At 39.4% G+C, this 18847-nt stretch overlaps 1 protein-coding gene and 1 pseudogene across 1 annotated transcript in view; both read left to right on the top strand.

The window, feature by feature from the left end:
- LOC127105415 (putative pentatricopeptide repeat-containing protein At1g12700, mitochondrial) overlaps positions 1–18847 on the top strand; it is a 64209-nt gene that overhangs the window by 28711 nt on the left and 16651 nt on the right. The gene's annotated exons all lie outside the window — the stretch shown is intronic.
- LOC127116381 (uncharacterized) lies at positions 17265–17364 on the top strand (annotated as a pseudogene).

Genomic DNA, 18847 nt, shown 5'->3' with positions numbered 1-18847 from the left:
GGATGTTAGAGGAAAGAAAGAGATAGAGTTCTTGGAATTGAAGCAGGGTAACAAGTCTGTTACGGAGTATGCTGCTAAGTTCACAGAGCTGTCAAAGTATTATACTCCCTATAACGAGGCTGCTGGAGAATTTTCAAAATGTGTGAAGTTTGAGAACGGGTTGCGTCCCGAGATCAAACAGGCTATTGGATACCAACGGATCAGAGTGTTTTCTGACTTGGTTGACTGTTGCAGGATTTTTGAACAGGATTCCAAAGCCAGAGCAGAGAGCTATCAGCAAAGGGTTGATAGGAAAAGCAAGAATCAGAATGATCGTGGGAAACCGTATGCAGCTGGCAGAGGTTTCCAGAGTCAGAGTGGGATGAAGAGGCCCAGTGGGGGAGACTCTAGTGCTCCTGCTAAGTGTTACAGATGTGGTCAGGCTGGACATCGTGTCCATGAGTGTACCAGTGCTGAGAAGAAATGTTTCAAGTGTGGCAAAGGTGGTCATTTGGCTGCAGAGTGTCGGTCGAAGACTGTGACTTGCTTCAACTGTGGAGAGGTGGGTCATATTAGTCCACAGTGTCCTAAGCCAAAGAGAGAGAATCAGTCGGGAGGCAAGGTCTTTGCTTTAACGGGTTCTGAGACTTCTGCAGATGATCGTTTGATCCGAGGTACGTGTTATATTAATGGCTTTCCTCTTGTAGCTATTATTGACACAGGTGCTACTCATTCCTTTATATCTTTGGATTGTGCTGTGAAACTTAAGTTAGAGATATCTAAGATGTTGGGTAGTATGGTGATTGATACTCCTGCAAAGGGTTCAGTGACTACTACTTCAGTTTGTTTGAATTGTCCCTTGAGTATTTTTGGTAGAGACTTTGGGATGGACCTTGTGTGTCTTCCACTAGTGCAGATTGATGTTATCTTGGGAATGAACTGGTTGGTGTTTAACCGAGTTTCTATCAACTGTTTTGATAAGACTGTGATATTTCCTGAGATTGAAGAAGGAAAGAGTTTGTTTCTATCAGCCAGGCAGGTGAATGAGGAAGTAGTAGATGGGGCAGAGCTGTTTATGCTGTTAGCAACTTTGGAGGCTAAAGATAAACTGGCGATTTGTGATCTAGCCGTGGTGTGTGATTTTCCTGATGTGTTTCCAGAAGAAGTGAATGAATTACCGCCAGAGCGTGAAGTTGAGTTCTCGATTGATTTGGTACCTGGTACTAGACCGAAATCGATGGCTCCGTATCGTATGTCTGCTGTTGAGTTGGCTGAATTGAAGAGTCAGCTGGAAGACTTGTTGGATAAGAAGTTTATTCGTCCGAGTGTGTCACCGTGGGTTGCACCAGTGTTATTGGTTAAGAAGAAAGAAGGTACTATGAGGTTGTGTGTGGACTACAGACAACTGAATAAAGTGACGATCAAGAATCGGTATCCTTTGCCGAGGATTGATGATTTGATGGATCAATTGGTTGGTGCGAGTGTGTTCAGCAAGATAGATTTGAGATCTGGGTATCATCAGATACGTGTGAAAACTGAGGATATTCAGAAGACTGCTTTCAGAACAAGGTATGGACATTATGAGTATTCTGTAATGCCTTTTGGTGTGACTAATGCGCCTGGAGTATTTATGGAGTATATGAATAGGATTTTCCATCCGTACCTAGATAAGTTTGTGGTGGTGTTTATTGATGACATTTTGGTGTATTCGAAATCTGAAGAAGAGCATGCTGAGCATTTGAGAGTGGTTTTAGAAGTCCTACGAGAAAAGAAGTTATTTGCTAAACTGTCGAAGTGTGAATTTTGCTTAGAAGAGGTTAGTTTTCTTGGTCATGTGATTTCAAGAGGTGGTGTTGCTGTTGATCCTTCTAAGATAGAAGCGGTGTCTAAGTGGGAAGCTCCGAAGTCTGTTGCTGAGATTCGAAGTTTCTTGGATTGGCTGGTTATTATAGGAAGTTCATTGAGGGATTTTCTAAGTTGGCGTTACCGTTGACGATGTTGACTAGAAAGGGGCAAGCATTTGTTTGGGACTCAAAATGTGAAGAAGGTTTCCAAGAGTTAAAGAGAAGGTTGACTACTGCTCCTATTCTGATATTACCAAGTCCGTCGGAACCATTTGAGGTTTACTGTGATGCTTCATTGATGGGTTTGGGTGGTGTGTTGATGCAGAATAAGCAGGTTATAGCTTATGCTTCGAGACAACTGAGGGTTCATGAGAGGAACTATCCGACACATGATTTAGAGTTGGCAGCTGTGGTATTTGTTCTGAAATTATGGAGGCATTACTTGTATGGGTCAAGATTTGAGGTTTTCAGTGACCATAAAAGTTTAAAGTATTTGTTTGATCAGAAAGAACTGAATATGAGACAGAGAAGATGGTTAGAATTTCTGAAAGATTATGACTTTGGGTTGAATTACCATCCGGGTAAAGCAAATGTAGTGGCTGATGCGTTGAGTCGGAAATCATTACATATGTCTATGTTAATGGTTAAGGAATTGGATTTGATTGAGCAGTTTAGAGACTTGAGTTTGGTGTGTGAGAGTACTCACAATAGTGTTAAATTGGGAATGTTGAAGTTAACAAGTGGTATTTTGGATGAGATCAGAGAGGGTCAGAAATCCGATGTGCTTTTGGTTGATAAGTTGACTCTAGTGAATCAAGGTCAAGGTGGTGAATTCAGAGTTGATGAGAATGGTGTTTTGAAATTTGGTAATCGGGTGTGTATTCCGGATGTTACCGAACTTAAGAAGAGTATTCTTGAAGAAGGACATCGTAGTGGCTTGAGTATTCATCCTGGAGCTACGAAGATGTATCATGATTTGAAAAAGTTATTTTGGTGGCCGGGAATGAAGAAAGAAATTGCGAGTTTTGTTTATTCCTGTTTGACTTGTCAGAAGTCAAAGATTGAGCATCAGAAGCTGTCTGGGCTAATGCAACCGTTGGCTATTCCAGAGTGGAAGTGGGATAGTATCAGTATGGATTTTGTTTCTGGTTTACCGAGGACAAATAAGAATTTTGAAGCTATTTGGGTGATTGTAGACAGATTGACAAAATCGGCTCATTTCATTCCGATCAGAATGGATTATCCGTTAGAAAGATTAGCCGAGTTGTATATTGAGAAGATTGTAAGTTTGCATGGTATTTCGTCGAGTATTGTTTCAGACAGAGATCCTAGATTTACATCGAAGTTCTGGGAAGGTTTGCAGAGGGCTTTGGGAACTAAGCTGAGATTGAGTTCTGCATATCATCCGCAGACTGATGGTCAGACTGAGAGGACGATTCAGTCACTAGAGGATCTTTTGAGGGCTTGTGTTTTGGAAAAAGGAGGTGCTTGGGATTGTTATTTACCTTTGATTGAGTTTACCTACAACAATAGTTTTCATTCGAGCATTGGTATGGCACCGTTTGAAGTTTTGTATGGTAGGAGATGTCGGACACCTTTATGTTGGTATGAGTCCGGTGAGAGTGTTGTGGTTGGACCGGAGATTGTTCAACAGACTACGGAAAAGATTAAGATGATTCAGGAGAAGATGAGAATTGCTCAGAGTCGTCAGAAGAGTTATCATGATAAGAGGAGGAAGTCACTTGAGTTTCAAGAGGGAGATCATGTGTTTCTCCGTGTTACTCCGATAACTGGGGTTGGTCGAGCTTTGAAGTCGAAAAAGTTGACACCTCGATTTATTGGTCCTTATCAGATTTTGGAGAGGATAGGGGAAGTAGCCTATCGTATCGCTTTACCGCCGTCACTTGCGAATTTGCATGAGGTTTTTCATGTGTCTAGTTGAGGAGGTACATTCATGATCCGTCGCATGTAGTCCAAGTAGATGATGTACAGGTGAGAGATAACCTGACTGTTGAAACATCACCTATGAGGATCGAGGATCGAGAGTTGAAGCAGTTGCGGGGTAAAGAGATTGCCTTGGTGAAGGTAGCTTGGGGAGGACCAGCGGGTGGCAATGTGACTTGGGAACTGGAGAGTCAGATGAAGGAGTCTTATCCGGAGTTATTCGCTTGAGGTATGTTTTCGAGGACGAAAACTCTTTTAGTGGGGGAGAGTTGTAACACCCCGATAATAATATGGTAATTATTTAAATTAAGTTAATAAGATATTTATTAATTTAATTAGATAATTGGATTATTATTATTATTATTATTTTTGGAATTATTGAATTATTATTATTATTGGAATAATAATATAATTTGGAAAATATATAAGTTGGAATAAGTAAAAAGAGTTTCATTTTTTGGAAAATAAGGTTTCACGTGAAACTCAGAGAAACGATCAGAAAGTGGAGAAAAGGCAAGAGGAAGAGCTAGAGAGAAAGGGTTGGAGAACGGAAAAGCTTGAAGCTCAAAGTTGCCGGATTAACTCAGGTAAGGGGGGTTTATCGTCGTTTAATGGGTATTATGGTTTAGCATGTAATGGGTAGTGATAAACCGTTGAATTGACCCTAATTGGGATTGTTGAATGCTGAAAATTGTGATGGATATGTTGTGTAAAAACTGGAATTGAACCTGTAATTGAGTGTGTTGTAACTTCCCTAACGTATAGCTTTTTACGGAATTGGAATCGGAGGTCCGGAAGTCCTCCAACGGCGGAAAATGCGGAGAATTCTGCATTCTGCTTTGTGTTAGCGCAGGAACTGCTGTTTTGTCTGCGTTAACCGGTTAACCCAGGGTGTTAACCGGTTAACACTGTTGCGAATTGTGAAATTAGTGCTGTTTTGCCTGCGTTAACCGGTTAACCCAGGGCGTTAACCGGTTAACACTGTTAAGTTTTGGGCAGTAAGCGTGTTTTGCCTGCGTTAACCGGTTAACCCAGGGCGTTAACCGGTTAACACTGTTACAGAGAGGAAAAGTTGGCTTTTTAATATTATGTACACAATTGAGGTTAGGCCTATGTTGGCGTATGATGTAATAGGGATTAATTCCCGCTATTTTGAGCAGTATAGGTATTAGTAGAGTGTGCTAATACTGTGGTTGATTAATTGACATGATATGATGTTTTGATACATGTGTTGATAATGGTTGATAGTATGCATAATGTTGTGAATGTACATGTTATGTATGCAATTGTGAATGGAATGTTGTATGGCTTAGAGTGTGAGCATATGTCCATCGTGGATTTTGTTATTGATGTTGTATTGCTAGATGATTAGCATACATATTGTGGCCTTTAGGGTGGTAGCTAATTTCCATGGTGAGGAATTAGTGAGTTAGTCATTTTGGACTGTTGTTGATGTTTGCATGCTAGGTGATTAGCGTGCATAGCATGGCCCATTTGGGGTGGTAGCTAATTCCCATGGTGAGGAATTAGTGAGTGAGTCACTAGGTCTCAATTGAGTGGGACTAGTGGGCTTGGTAGCCGTGCCTGGATTTGGACGGTGAGCTTGAACTATATGTTCAAGAATAGTCGGTACCGCATGCATGGAGTCTCATTGCATAATTGATGTATGGCGTATAATATGAATGGATGTATTCCAGTATTATACGTGTGTTGTGTGTTGTAATGTTGTGTGTTGTGTTGATGTTGAGTGTGATTGAGTTGATATTGTCGTTGCTGAATGTGTAAACTGATTTGGGTGATGAAATGAGTTAAATTACTTAGCATTACATGATATTTTATAATGCTTATTATATCGATTGAGGAACTCACCCTTACAACTATTTTTCAGGTAACGAGCAGTGAGTTGAGTAGAAGCTAATGCTTGGAGTCTAGTGTAGTCTCCTTAGTGGGTCATGCTCTGATAGATGTAACATCGGGAGGGAACCTTTTAATTAGGTTGTTAATGATTGTTGAACCAGTTTACATGTAGTATGTTACATGTTTTGATTGATTTGATTTATATCCGCTGCGATTTATGCAAATGTTTAATTGATTAAATAAAGAGCATGACAGTTATTTTTGGAACATGGTGTGAATGATTGTGTGACACCCTTAACTGCATAATTACTCTGATATATGTTTATTATTTTAATTAAATAATTGGGGTATTTTAGAAGGGTGTTACATGATTCGTGTTAGATGATATGAATGATTACTATGTAAAATTTGACTGTGGGAGGTTGGATCTGAGGAATCTCGTGGTAGAGAAAACCATAGCAGATCTGGAAATCTGGTTTCTGGTCATTGATCGCGACTTTATGAGTCGAGAATGGGGTACAAACTGCAAGTGCACAGTTCTATCGCGTAGTTTTAAAAGATATCGATCCCACAGGGACTTATGAATCGATATACCGTTATCTAAGGTTACTTCGTAAAGCTAAGGTGAATAATAGTTGATTGTTTGGGGAAGGAAGCTAAAAACTAAACTAATATCTAGATTAAATATTAATAAAACGGATATCGGTATGTAGTTCGTCAAAACTAGGGAATCAATTCCTTGTCGGTCTCTCGGTCTTAAAATAAATCGTTTCGATTAACTTTATTGGTTAAAGGTTTTATCTCAAACTCTCGCTCTGTTGAAGAAACCATGATCTTATATTAATGTAGCTGTCACTTATAATTAAGTCAAAAATCATATTTTGAAAACAATAAAGTTGCAGAAACTCTTTTTAAGAAAATACTGACCGTTTTAAACACCCTTATCTCAAACTCTCGCTCTGTTGACTTAGGTTATACAATTAAATCTAAATGCTTAACTCTCGTCCTCACATTCAATCTTTAAAAATACTTTTTGGAAAAAAGTCAGAATTTAATTAATTCTAAAACTTGCTCTCGCCCTGAGATAGACTTAATGACTAACTTACACTGTCCAGTTAAAACCTCAAACTCTCGCTCTGTTGGTTTCAACTTCTTTATGTCCTTTACTTTTGTAAAAAATCTTGTTATTAAACCTGTAAGTTAAGACCATAAAAAGATTGATTCTAATTTTAAGTTTGAATAGACCGACTCAGTCTCGACCCCTTTTTCTGCTTACTTTACATACCGATACCTAGGCGAATTAGCCAGACATGCTAACTAAATAATAACTATTATCATGCATACACAGACTCATTTCAGGCAGGCAATGTAAATAAACAATAGAATAAAACATTAAATATTAAATAACAATTAGAGAACCTGAATGCGTAATACAATGGTCTTGAACACTCCTCCACAAGCCGGTAGGATTTGTTCTTCGATTCTTCAATTAAACAGTAAATTAAATCAAGGAAATAAAAAAAACTCGAATATAACGTAAGGTTAAATCCGGTATAAAGTTGCACAATAATTTCCGGTGTAGAAACTATTATGCGAAAAATATCTAAAAGCTAAAAACGGGAAAGGTAAATTTGCAAGGGAAGAAGAAAATAAAACTTGCAAAAGAAATAAATAAAATAAACAATATTAATTCTGCTGGAAAAAGAAAAATAAGCAAAAGCTTGAACAGAAAATCGGCAGAGCTTCGGTGTGTGTAAACGGCAAAGAGAGGAGAGACAACGAGAGGGATTAGGGTAGCTATTTATAGTAGTGCTACTAACTGCCTTTTTCTTCTTTTCCACGAGTCTTCAGCATGCTAAATTCATGGCTTGGGAATAGGACACGAAGTCCTCAACGTTACTTCCATTCTTCTGAGAGCGTAACTTGCGCCAAAAAGCTAGTGGACTGGTGTGACGCTCGTCACACCATGTGTGACGTCCGTCACAAGGCTACTTCGCGTGACGCTCGTCACGCGTCCTGTGACGTCCGTCACAGGCACAGCATTGGTGACTTGTGCGCTTTGGGCTGGGCTTTGGCCTTTGGTTCCTTTTCTCTCCTTTTTGTTCCTTTTTACACCTCCTTTTCTTCCCTTTTTCACTTTTGCTTCAAAATGGGTACCTGATATAAATAGAAGAGGAATACTGCATAATATCTGATAAAATGAGATAAACTAGCGTAAATGATAATATAATTTAATTGAATTAAGTCTTAAAAAGCGATATAATTTCGTGTTATCAAACTCCCCCATACTTAATTCTTTGCTTGTCCTCAAGCAAAATTCAGTATAGAACTTGTTAAAAGTTTTAGCCAGATGAAATTTTAAAGCACACATCAATTCGTACTAGGTTGCCAATGGATTTTTGTTTAGGAGGACTTGAGTTTAATCTTGACATCAACAACTACCGTTACAACTTAGATAACCCTACCTTATGCCAATCAGTTCAAGTACCCTATGATAGCTATCCTGGTTCTTTTAGTCTTATTTTACCCGTTTTCATTCTAGCGAAATCACATTAAGCCCTTTATCTTTTCGCGCACATAGTGGAGTAACCGGTTAGTGATTATGATCCGCTTTTAGCTAGAAGTTCTGGTACATAAGTCGGATAACTTCATTATTCAGTCCATTGCAAATTGCGGGGGATCGAACCGTAGTCCGCCCTACCAAGTTCAGTACCAGATACCTACTGAACCAACTCATAATGGATCTTTCATATTATGTTTTTGCTTGATCTGCAACCTTTAGATTAAATGATCTGGTAAGGATCACCTAATTTAATTAGTGCATTTCTTGATATATTCGTATATTTCATGTTACTTTGGGGATCATTCACTTATATTCATCGGCTCTCCACGTAGTTTGCTATTAAGATGGTGCTGACTTCTGTATAAACTACTTGGGGTTACCATAGAGCTAAAAGTTCAAGGAGTTCGGTATAATAGGTACTTATCCTGATCTAACATATTGCGGTTCTCAGAGCGTTGTTATGGTAATGATTTTGTTTTGATTTCACTCAAATTTTATAAAGTAAGCAACCTTTATACTTATTGGGTGTGTTAAAATTTTTGTTATGGCTCAAGAAAGTTGAGGGAAATAGATAATAGAAAATTTTTCACATTCAGGACTTAACTTAAAAAAAATATTTTGTTTTTTTATAGGGAAATAACAATGAAAAGGGAGAGTACATACTTGAAACAAAGATGAGAATGGAAAGAATAATGTTTCCCCCCCATACTTGAACTAAACATTGTCCTCGATGTTTTAAGGGAAAGAAATACAAAATGGAGATGAAAAGAAAAATACAACTAAGGCTGCCTTCCACCTCTGGTTCTTGGTCCTGGTGATCTTTGACGTATGTCTAAGCTGTCGAATCTGCTAAACAACTCAGTAAACCGCTGGTCGGTTATGGCATTCCGAGCATCCTGTTGCTGTTGCATTTGACGCATCATCTGCATCATATCTGCATTCTGTGCCTGCATACCATCGATAGCATCCATAATGTCGTCGTTGGTCGCAGGTCGTCTTCGTCGACGATGTTGGGAGGATGGGCCGGCTGCATTACTGGAAGGGTTTAGCGGGACTGATTGTTGTGTTGGCGGATGATCACCTTGTTCCATTTCTTCAAACTCATCTGTTTGCTGGTTTGTTTGTGAAGGCTCGGTGATTTCAGGAGCGCTGAGATCATAAAGGTGGCGGTCCGGGTTTGTGACATCCGTTAGGGTGGTATTGGGTAGCACAACACTTGGGACAGCTTGGTTGTTCACCATAAGATAGTATCCTCCGCCTACTCTGTTTTTAATCAGGCGGCTGGAGCGACAATAGCTGATATCCATAGACAGGGGTGGTAGGGATTCTAAAGTTTGGAGTTTATCCCCTAGGTTCAGGCCAAGTGCTATGGAGGTTATTAATCCACCAATTATAAAGGGTTGCCGGCCTCTAGCACATAAGGTGCGGATATGATGAAAGAGAAAAGAGGCGGCGTTTACCTTAGTATCCGGTTCGAAAACGCACTGGAGGAAAAATAACTCCTTCGAGTTAACCTTACTGTTGTTTGGTCTTCCAAAAAGTGTGTTTTGCAGGATACGGAGAAAATAACGGATGGTGGGGTTATGGATGTGGGAGAGAAGGAGTTCTTCCCAGTTGTAGGTATTTATACCGGAAATTTTCTTAAAAAGGTCGAAAACTAGAACTGTGTTCCAGTTTGAGGTTGGAGGGATTCTGGCATGCAGTAGACCTTCTGTGGGAAATTGTAGCATGGCACTCAATTCGCGTTGGGTTAGAGAGTACTCGGTGTTAAACATACGGAAGGTTGCCGTACCGGTTAGAAATTCACCTTCACCGGCGGGAGTGGTGTAGTCGTAAGAACTTAGGAATTCTAAGGTTAGGGAAGGGTAGGTGGGTTGGTTATGAGTGCAAAGGAAGGTTAAATCGGCTTTACGGAGCATCCACTCGATACCTTGGAGTAAGCCTAATTGTTGCAAGCAAGTTAAATCGGGGTACCTGGTGGGAGCGACGCCTCGCTGCTGGAAGCGCTCGAATTGCTCTTGCTGATAGTTGTCATCTCCGGATCGGAAGATGATATTTCCGAAATTTTGATTTCCCGCCATTGTAATGAATTTTTGAAGGGATGATTTGGAAAGAAAAAGAAATGTATTTGATATGAGAGAATTGTTTTGTGGTGAATGAAGGAAGTTTTGGTAGGTATTTATAGGAGAAAAATGTGGGAGGTGAAAAGAAAGAGTGGTTGAAAAGTAATTAAATGTGGTAAATGAAAAATGAATGGGGAATGTAAAAAGGTAGGGGTGTAACGTTCGTCTCCAACGGCTCCCTAACGTTCACATGTCTGAGAGGCGTTACGCTCGTCACAAGGGTGTGACGCTCGTAACAAGAGTGTTGCGTGCCGTTCGTCATGGATTGTGTGACGCTCGTCACACAGTTCTTTTGGCAAGGCTTCTTCAGTAGCGCTACACAGACTTAATTAGGAGATGAATATATTTTGATTATTTTGTTTTTGTTTTATTTGGTTTTTAGATTGTTCTAATTAATTTAGCTAGTTAATTTGTATTGCATGCTATTCTACTTCACATAATAATAATTCATTCTAAGTAACAGTAGAGAACATAGCCATTGCATAAAATAAAAGCTTTAATAAAATTGACATAATGTAATACACGAAGGGAAAACAATGAAATGAAAAGGGAAAAAAAATAAATGCGAACATGAATTCAAATAACATTAATGAAAAATCTAGCCTAAAACTAAATAACTAAGAAAGAAATAACTAAATTCCATCTATCTTCGGATCTCTGGCCGGAGGAGCAAAAGAGTTAACATGATGCCGTAACATACGTAACTGACTTGCCGTGCTGCTCATGTGTTCTAGGACTGCAAGTCTCAAGCTGTGGAAATCTTCCCTGAGGGCGTTTTGTTCTGACATCAAAGCTTCAATGACGGTTTTAATATCTGTTCCTGGCATATGATGTCGGAGATCAGGCATAGCTGATTCTTCGGTCAGGACAGGCTGAGGAGGAGGATCAATATCATAGTAGCCGGATGGAGTCTGAGGGTCAGATTCAGCAAGAGAGATATGGTCAACATAGTGCTCATAGTCATCACAAATCTCATAATCCTGGATGGATTCAGTGGATCCAGCAGGAGTTGGGGTTTCATTCAGGTTATAGAGCCAGTTCCTTTGGTTATGAACACTAGTTCTAGGATCGGGCATGGTGAATAGGCAGAGAACCTGGTTATCAATAATAAGCTCGAACTCATCAGACCCTATGTTTGCTATAAACATAGTGTTGAAGAGGAAAGGTATACTCAGAGTAGTAATGCCACAAAAAGGGTTCAGGTCAAGCATAGGCTGACGTAATCCAATAGCATTACCTATCATAGTTATCAGGCCACCTATTCTAATGGGTGCTCGCTCATCCTGGATAAGGTGGTCTAAATTAGCTAACATAAAAGTAGCACCGTTTACTGGACGGTTCTGGGAAGCACAAAATATGATGAAGAGTTCATCACGTGAAACTGAAGTACTATTTGGCTTCTTCCCAAATAAAGTGTGGGTCAGGATCTTATGGAAATAGCGAAAAGCCGGGTTATGTATGTTTCCAGAGAGAAACTCATGTTCTTCGGGCTCATCATTTCCAGTCAGCTTACCCCAAAAGTGTTCAAGCTCTCTATATTCAAAAAGTTCTTCCTGGCTTACAGTGAATGTATCAAAGGAGGTAGGAAAACCCAAAAGGTTGGTGAAGTCTCTAATATTAAATTGGTACTCCATATTGAACATTCTGAACTGGATAAAACCTCTGGTAATTCCTTTTCCATGGCTAGGTAGATAGATTAATGAACTAAGGAATTCTAGTGTGAGTCTCCGGTAGGTGGTGAAATGTCTCAGGATAGGGGAGGTCTCCCATCCTATCTGATTCAGCAAAAACAGGACACTCTGTCTCAGTCCAAGGGCAGTCATAGCCCAATCATCAGCATATAAACTAGGTAGCATCTCTCTAGCGGCTAGTTCTTCAAACCTTCGTTTCTGAGCCATTCCTCTGAACTTGATACCCATACGGTCAAAATGTCCCATCTGGTTAGTGTTAACTAGAGAAAAGAAAACATGAGTTTAAGTCAGGATTTGGCCAAATGCCGAAAGAAGAAAAGAATTATTATTATATGGATATATTTTTTTTTCTTTTTGAATAAATCAATAATGAATACTAAATAGAAATTAAAAGAATAATTAAGAGAAAAATAGAGAAATGATAATAATAATAGAATAATAAAATAACAGAGTAATTTGTGGGTTGTCTCCCACTAAGCGCTTTGTTTAAATGTCGCAAGCTCGACAAAGAAACTGTTAAATATAGTCTATGAGTCCTGGGGGCGTTTCGTCTAAGTGTAGAATTTGCGAATCTTCGTTGGTTTCCGCATAGTGATAATGTTTCAGACGTTGCCCGTTTACGGTGAACGGTTCTGTAGATTGTCCTTTTATTTCTACCGCTCCACTGGGAAAGATTTTAGTGATATGGAAAGGTCCTGACCATCTGGATCGTAGTTTTCCTGGGAATAATTTTAGTCTGGAGTTAAATAAAAGTACTGTGTCGCCTTGCTTGAAGATTTTCCTTGATATACGCTTGTCATGCCATTGTTTTGTTCTTTCTTTATAGATTTTGGCATTTTCATAGGCGTCTCTTCTGAGTTCCTCTAATTCGTTTATGTCAAGGATTCTCTTTTCACCGGCGGCTTTGTAATTCAGATTTAAATTTCTAATAGCCCAATAGGCTTTATGTTCTAATTCTACCGGGAGGTGACAGGATTTTCCATAAATGAGCTTAAATGGGGTCGTCCCTATGGGAGTTTTATAAGCAGTTCGGTATGCCCATAAAGCTTCTGGTAGTTTCAATGACCAATCTTTCCTTGAAGTGGCGACCGTTTTCTCTAGTATTTGATTGATTTCTCTGTTAGATACTTCCACTTGTCCACTGGTTTGAGGGTGGTAAGGTGTTGCTATCCTATGTCTCACTCCATATTTAAGTAGTAGTTTTTCGAGTACCTTGGATATAAAGTGCGATCCACCATCACTGACTACTATCCTTGGGATGCCAAATCTCCGAAATATTATATTTTTAAAGAGTCTAGTTACTACTCGGGTGTCATTAGTTGGAGAAGCTATAGCTTCGATCCACTTTGATACGTAGTCAACCGCCACGAGTATGTATTTGTTACCGAAGGAGGGTGGAAATGGTCCCATGAAGTCTATCCCCCACACGTCAAAAATCTCTACTTCCAAAATACCTTTTTGTGGCATCTCGTCACGTCTAGATATGTTTCCCGTGCGTTGACATCTGTCACACTCCTTAATAGCCGCATGTACGTCCTTCCATATAGTTGGCCAATAAAAGCCAGCTTGTAGGATTTTAGAGCAGGTCTTGGATGTACTTGTGTGTCCACCATAAGGCGCAGAGTGACAGTGTTGGATTATGTTTTCTACCTCTTCTTCGGGTATACATCGACGGAAAATACCATCGGGGCCTCTTTTGAAAAGTAAGGGATCATCCCAGTAATAGTGTTTTATGTCGTGGAAGAATCTTTTCTTCTGCTGGTAAGATAAAGTAGGTGGAACTATTCCGGCAGCTAAATAATTGACTAGATCAGCGTACCATGGTATGACAGATATAGCTAAGGTGGTTTCTACTTGCATGTCGGAGTTGTTCTCTTCCAAAGTAGCTATGAGTTTGTCATACGAGAAATCATCATTAATGGATGTTCTTTCTGGTTCAAGGTTCTCAAGTCTAGAGAGGTGGTCTGCTACTACGTTTTCAGTTCCTTTCTTGTCCTTGATTTCTAAGTCGAATTCTTGTAGTAACAAGATCCATCTTAGGAGTCTAGGTTTAGCATCCTTTTTTGTTAGAAGGTACCTGATAGCAGCGTGATCAGTGTAAACTATTATTTTGGCTCCTACCAAGTAAGAACGAAATTTATCTAGTGCAAATACCACTGCTAGGAGTTCTTTCTCGGTTGTGGCATAATTCATCTGTGCTTCATCCAGGGTTCTGCTAGCGTAATATATAACATGAAGCTTTTTATCCTTTCTTTGTCCTAGAACAGCACCTACAGCATAATCACTGGCATCGCACATTATCTCGAATGGTTCATTCCAGTCTGGTGTCTGCATAATGGGTGCGGAGATCAATGCTTGTTTAAGAGTTTGAAATGCTTTTAAACAGTTATCGTCGAATATGAATTCAGCATCTTTCATCAATAGTCCGGTTAAGGGTTTAGTTATCTTAGAGAAGTCTTTGATGAATCGTCGGTAAAAACCGGCGTGTCCTAAAAAGCTTCGTACTTCTCTCACGGTTCTTGGGGGTTGAAGATTTTCGATTACCTCTATTTTGGCTTTGTCTACTTCAATTCCTCTGTTCGAGATGATGTGTCCTAAAACAATTCCTTCTTGTACCATAAAGTGGCACTTTTCCCAATTAAGTACTAAGTTTACTTTTACACATCGCTCAAGAACTCTTTCCAGGTTTTCAAGGCATTCTTCGAAACTTTGTCCGTATACAGAAAAATCATCCATAAATACTTCCATGATGTTTTCGAGAAAGTCGGCGAAAATTGCCATCATGCATCTTTGAAAAGTTGCAGGGGCATTACACAGACCAAACGGCATTCGTCTATAAGCGAAGGTACCAAAAGGGCATGTGAATGTTGTCTTTTCTTGGTCATCAGGGTGAATTGGTATTTGAAAGAAGCCTGAATAACCGTCTAAATAACAGAAATGTGAATGTTTAGCCAATCGTTCTAACATTTGGTCAATGAATGGTAAAGGGAAATGATCTTTTCGGGTTGCTTTGTTTAGTTTCCTATAATCAATGCACATTCTCCATCCCGATTCGATTCGTTTAGTTATAGTTTCTCCTTTTTCGTTTTCAATAACGGTTATGCCTCCTTTCTTTGGTACAACGTGTACAGGACTGACCCATTTGCTATCAGATATAGGATATATAATACCTGCTTCCAATAACTTGGTTATTTCTTTCTTTACTACCTCACTTAGGATCGGATTTAGTCTTCTCTGGTGTTCCCTAGAGGTTTTACCGTCTTCTTCTAACATGATGTGGTGCATACAAATAGAAGGGCTTATTCCTTTAAGATCGGTTATGTGGTATCCTAGTGCGGTTGGATATTTTCTTAAGATATGTAGGAGTTTTTCTGTTTCGAGTCTTCCTAGATCTGCATTGACTATCACAGGTCGTTCAAGTTCTAAGTCTAGGAATTCATATCTCAGATTTTTGGGAAGTGTTTTCAAATCAGGGGTTGGTTTGTTAAGACACTGCGTAGGGTCCGGTGTTATTGCTAAGCATTGTTTAGATTTGTCTTCTAAAAGATAGTCTGATGATTTGTCTTCTCCTGACTCTGCTTCTTTTATGCATTCATCGATGATATCCATGGTGTAACATGTATCTTCTATTGCAGGTGCTTTCAAGAATTGGGAAAGAATGAATTCAATTTTCTCTTCACCTACTTCGAAGGTGAGTCTTCCTCGTTTTACGTCTATGATTGCACCGGCAGTTGCTAAGAATGGTCTTCCTAGTATAATAGGTGTAGTATCATCTTCTCTAATGTCCATAATTGTGAAGTCAGTGGGAATGTAAAACTGACCTATGCGTACGGGAACGTTTTCAAGGATTCCTACAGGATATTTGATGGAACGATCTGCTAATTGCACAGACATTTTGGTCGGTCTTAATTCTCCCATTTCCAGTCTCTTACATATGGATAAAGGCATAACGCTAATTCCGGCTCCTAAATCGCATAAGGCTTTGTCGATGACAAATTTTCCTATGTGACAGGGTATAGAGAAGCTACCCGGATCCTTGAGTTTAGGGGGCATGTTTTGGATTATAGCGCTACATTCGGCAGGGAGTGTAACGGTTTCGCTATCCTCAAGTTTCCTTTTATTAGAAAGAATTTCTTTTAAGAATTTAGCATATGAGGGCATCTGCGTAATAGCTTCGGTAAACGGAATTGTAACGTTTAATTGTTTAAGGAGATCGACAAATTTTCTAAATTGGCCTACATCTTTGGTTTTAACAAGCCTTTGAGGGTAAGGTATAGGTGGTTTGTAAGGTGGTGGAGGTACATAAGGTTCCTTCTTTTCTAGGGTATCCTTATTACTCTCTTCCTTTTCCTTAGGTTCACTTTCCTCAGTAGATTTCTTAGGGTTTTGGTTTTCTATCCTTGGATCAGACGGTCCTTCCACTTCCGTTCCACTTCTTAATATAATTGCATGAGCTTGGCTTCTCGGATTAGGTTGGGGTTGTCCAGGGAATGTACCAGTTGGTGCAGCAGTAGGTGCTTGTTGTTGAGCTACTTGAGATATTTGTGTTTCTAACATTTTGTTATGTGTAGCCAAGGCATCTACTTTGCTTGCTAGTTGTTTAAGTTGTTCGCCAGTGTATATGTTCTGGTTTAAGAAATCTTTATTGGTTTGTTGTTGGGAAGCTATAAAGTTTTCCATCATGATTTCCAAGTTGGATTTTCTAGGGGTATTATTGTTAGGATTCGGTTTCTGATATCCCGGAGGTACAGATGGGGTTTGATTCGGAGACTGTCCAGGTGCGTATAAAGCATTATTACTCTTATATGAAAAGTTTGGATGGTTCTTCCAATTTGGGTTATAGGTATTCGAATAGGGGCTTCCTTGAGCATAGTTTACTTGCTCTGTTTGGATTCCAGTCAAGAGTTGACATTCCGCAGGAGTGTGGCCTTGGATTCCACAGACCTCGCAATTCTGAGTTATAGCAACCACGGCGGTTGGAGGTGATACGTTTAAACTTTCAATCTTCTGGACCAAAGCATCCACTTTTGCATTAACGTGATCAAGGTTACTTATCTCGTACATGTCAGTTTTCGGTTGAGGTTTTTCCACTGTTGTTCGTTCGGTTCCCCACTGATAGTGGTTTTGGGCCATGCTCTCGATAAGCTGGTAAGCATCAGCATAAGGTTTGTTCATTAGTGCACCACCTGCAGCGGCGTCTATTGTTAACCTTGTATTGTATAAGAGACCATTATAAAATGTGTGAATTACTAACCAGTCTTCCAAACCATGGTGTGGGCAAAGTCTCATCATGTCTTTGTATCTTTCCCATGCTTCGAAAAGAGACTCGTTGTCTTTCTGTTTAAATCCGTTTATCTGGGCTCTTAACATAGCTGTTTTGCTTGGTGGAAAATATCGGGCAAGAAAAACTTTCTTCAACTCGTTCCAGGTGGTGACTGAGTTGGAAGGGAGAGATTGAAGCCATCTTCTAGCGCTATCTCTTAATGAGAAAGGAAAAAGACGAAGTCGAATTGCCTCTGAAGTGACACCATTAGCTTTAACAGTATCAGCGTATTGAACAAATACGGATAAATGAAGGTTTGGATCTTCGGTAAGATTTCCAGAGAATTGGTTCTGTTGCACAGCCTGCAACAACGAAGGTTTAAGTTCAAAGTTGTTTGCTTCGATTGCGGGCGGAGCAATACTTGAATGCGGTTCATCTTGCGATGGAGCGGCGTAATCTCTAAGAGCACGAGCTGGTTCTGCCATCTCGGTTAAAGAAGGAAAAATGTTTTTGATATCAGGAAGGTTTATAGGAGGGAGATTGTTTTCAGCACGATATTCCCGAATTCGTCGTAAGACTCGGAGATATAGTTCGATATCGTTGATTCGTAAATAGAGCGGTTCGCCTTGAGAGCGAGTGCGTGGCATACAAATCAACGAAAGAAAGAATAGAAGGAAAAAGAAACCTAGTCTCTACAGCGTAACGGAAGAGTTACGATATCGATTGAATAAAAGTCCCCGGCAACGGCGCCAAAAACTTGATCGCGACTTTATGAGTCGAGAATGGGGTACAAACTGCAAGTGCACAGTTCTATCGCGTAGTTTTAAAAGATATCGATCCCACAGGGACTTATGAATCGATATACCGTTATCTAAGGTTACTTCATAAAGCTAAGGTGAATAATAGTTGATTGTTTGGGGAAGGAAGCTAAAAACTAAACTAATATCTAGATTAAATATTAATAAAACGGATATCGGTATGTAGTTCGTCAAAACTAGGGAATCAATTCCTTGTCGGTCTCTCGGTCTTAAAATAAATCGTTTCGATTAACTTTATTGGTTAAAGGTTTTATCTCAAACTCTCGCTCTGTTGAAGAAACCATGATCTTATATTAATGTAGCTGTCACTTATAATTAAGTCAAAAATCATATTTTGAAAACAATAAAGTTGCAGAAACTCTTTTTAAGAAAATACTGACCGTTTTAAACACCCTTATCTCAAACTCTCGCTCTGTTGACTTAGGTTATACAATTAAATCTAAATGCTTAACTCTCGTCCTCACATTCAATCTTTAAAAATACTTTTTGGAAAAAAGTCAGAATTTAATTAATTCTAAAACTTGCTCTCGCCCTGAGATAGACTTAATGACTAACTTACACTGTCCAGTTAAAACCTCAAACTCTCGCTCTGTTGGTTTCAACTTCTTTATGTCCTTTACTTTTGTAAAAAATCTTGTTATTAAACCTGTAAGTTAAGACCATAAAAAGATTGATTCTAATTTTAAGTTTGAATAGACCGACTCAGTCTCGACCCCTTTTTCTGCTTACTTTACATACCGATACCTAGGCGAATTAGCCAGACAT

Source organism: Lathyrus oleraceus, chromosome 1, assembly GCF_024323335.1.
Source record: "Lathyrus oleraceus cultivar Zhongwan6 chromosome 1, CAAS_Psat_ZW6_1.0, whole genome shotgun sequence".
NCBI classification, from domain to species: Eukaryota; Viridiplantae; Streptophyta; class Magnoliopsida; order Fabales; family Fabaceae; genus Lathyrus; species Lathyrus oleraceus.
Note: the sequence above shows the minus strand (reverse complement) of the source record. Positions and strands in the feature narration are given on the sequence as shown.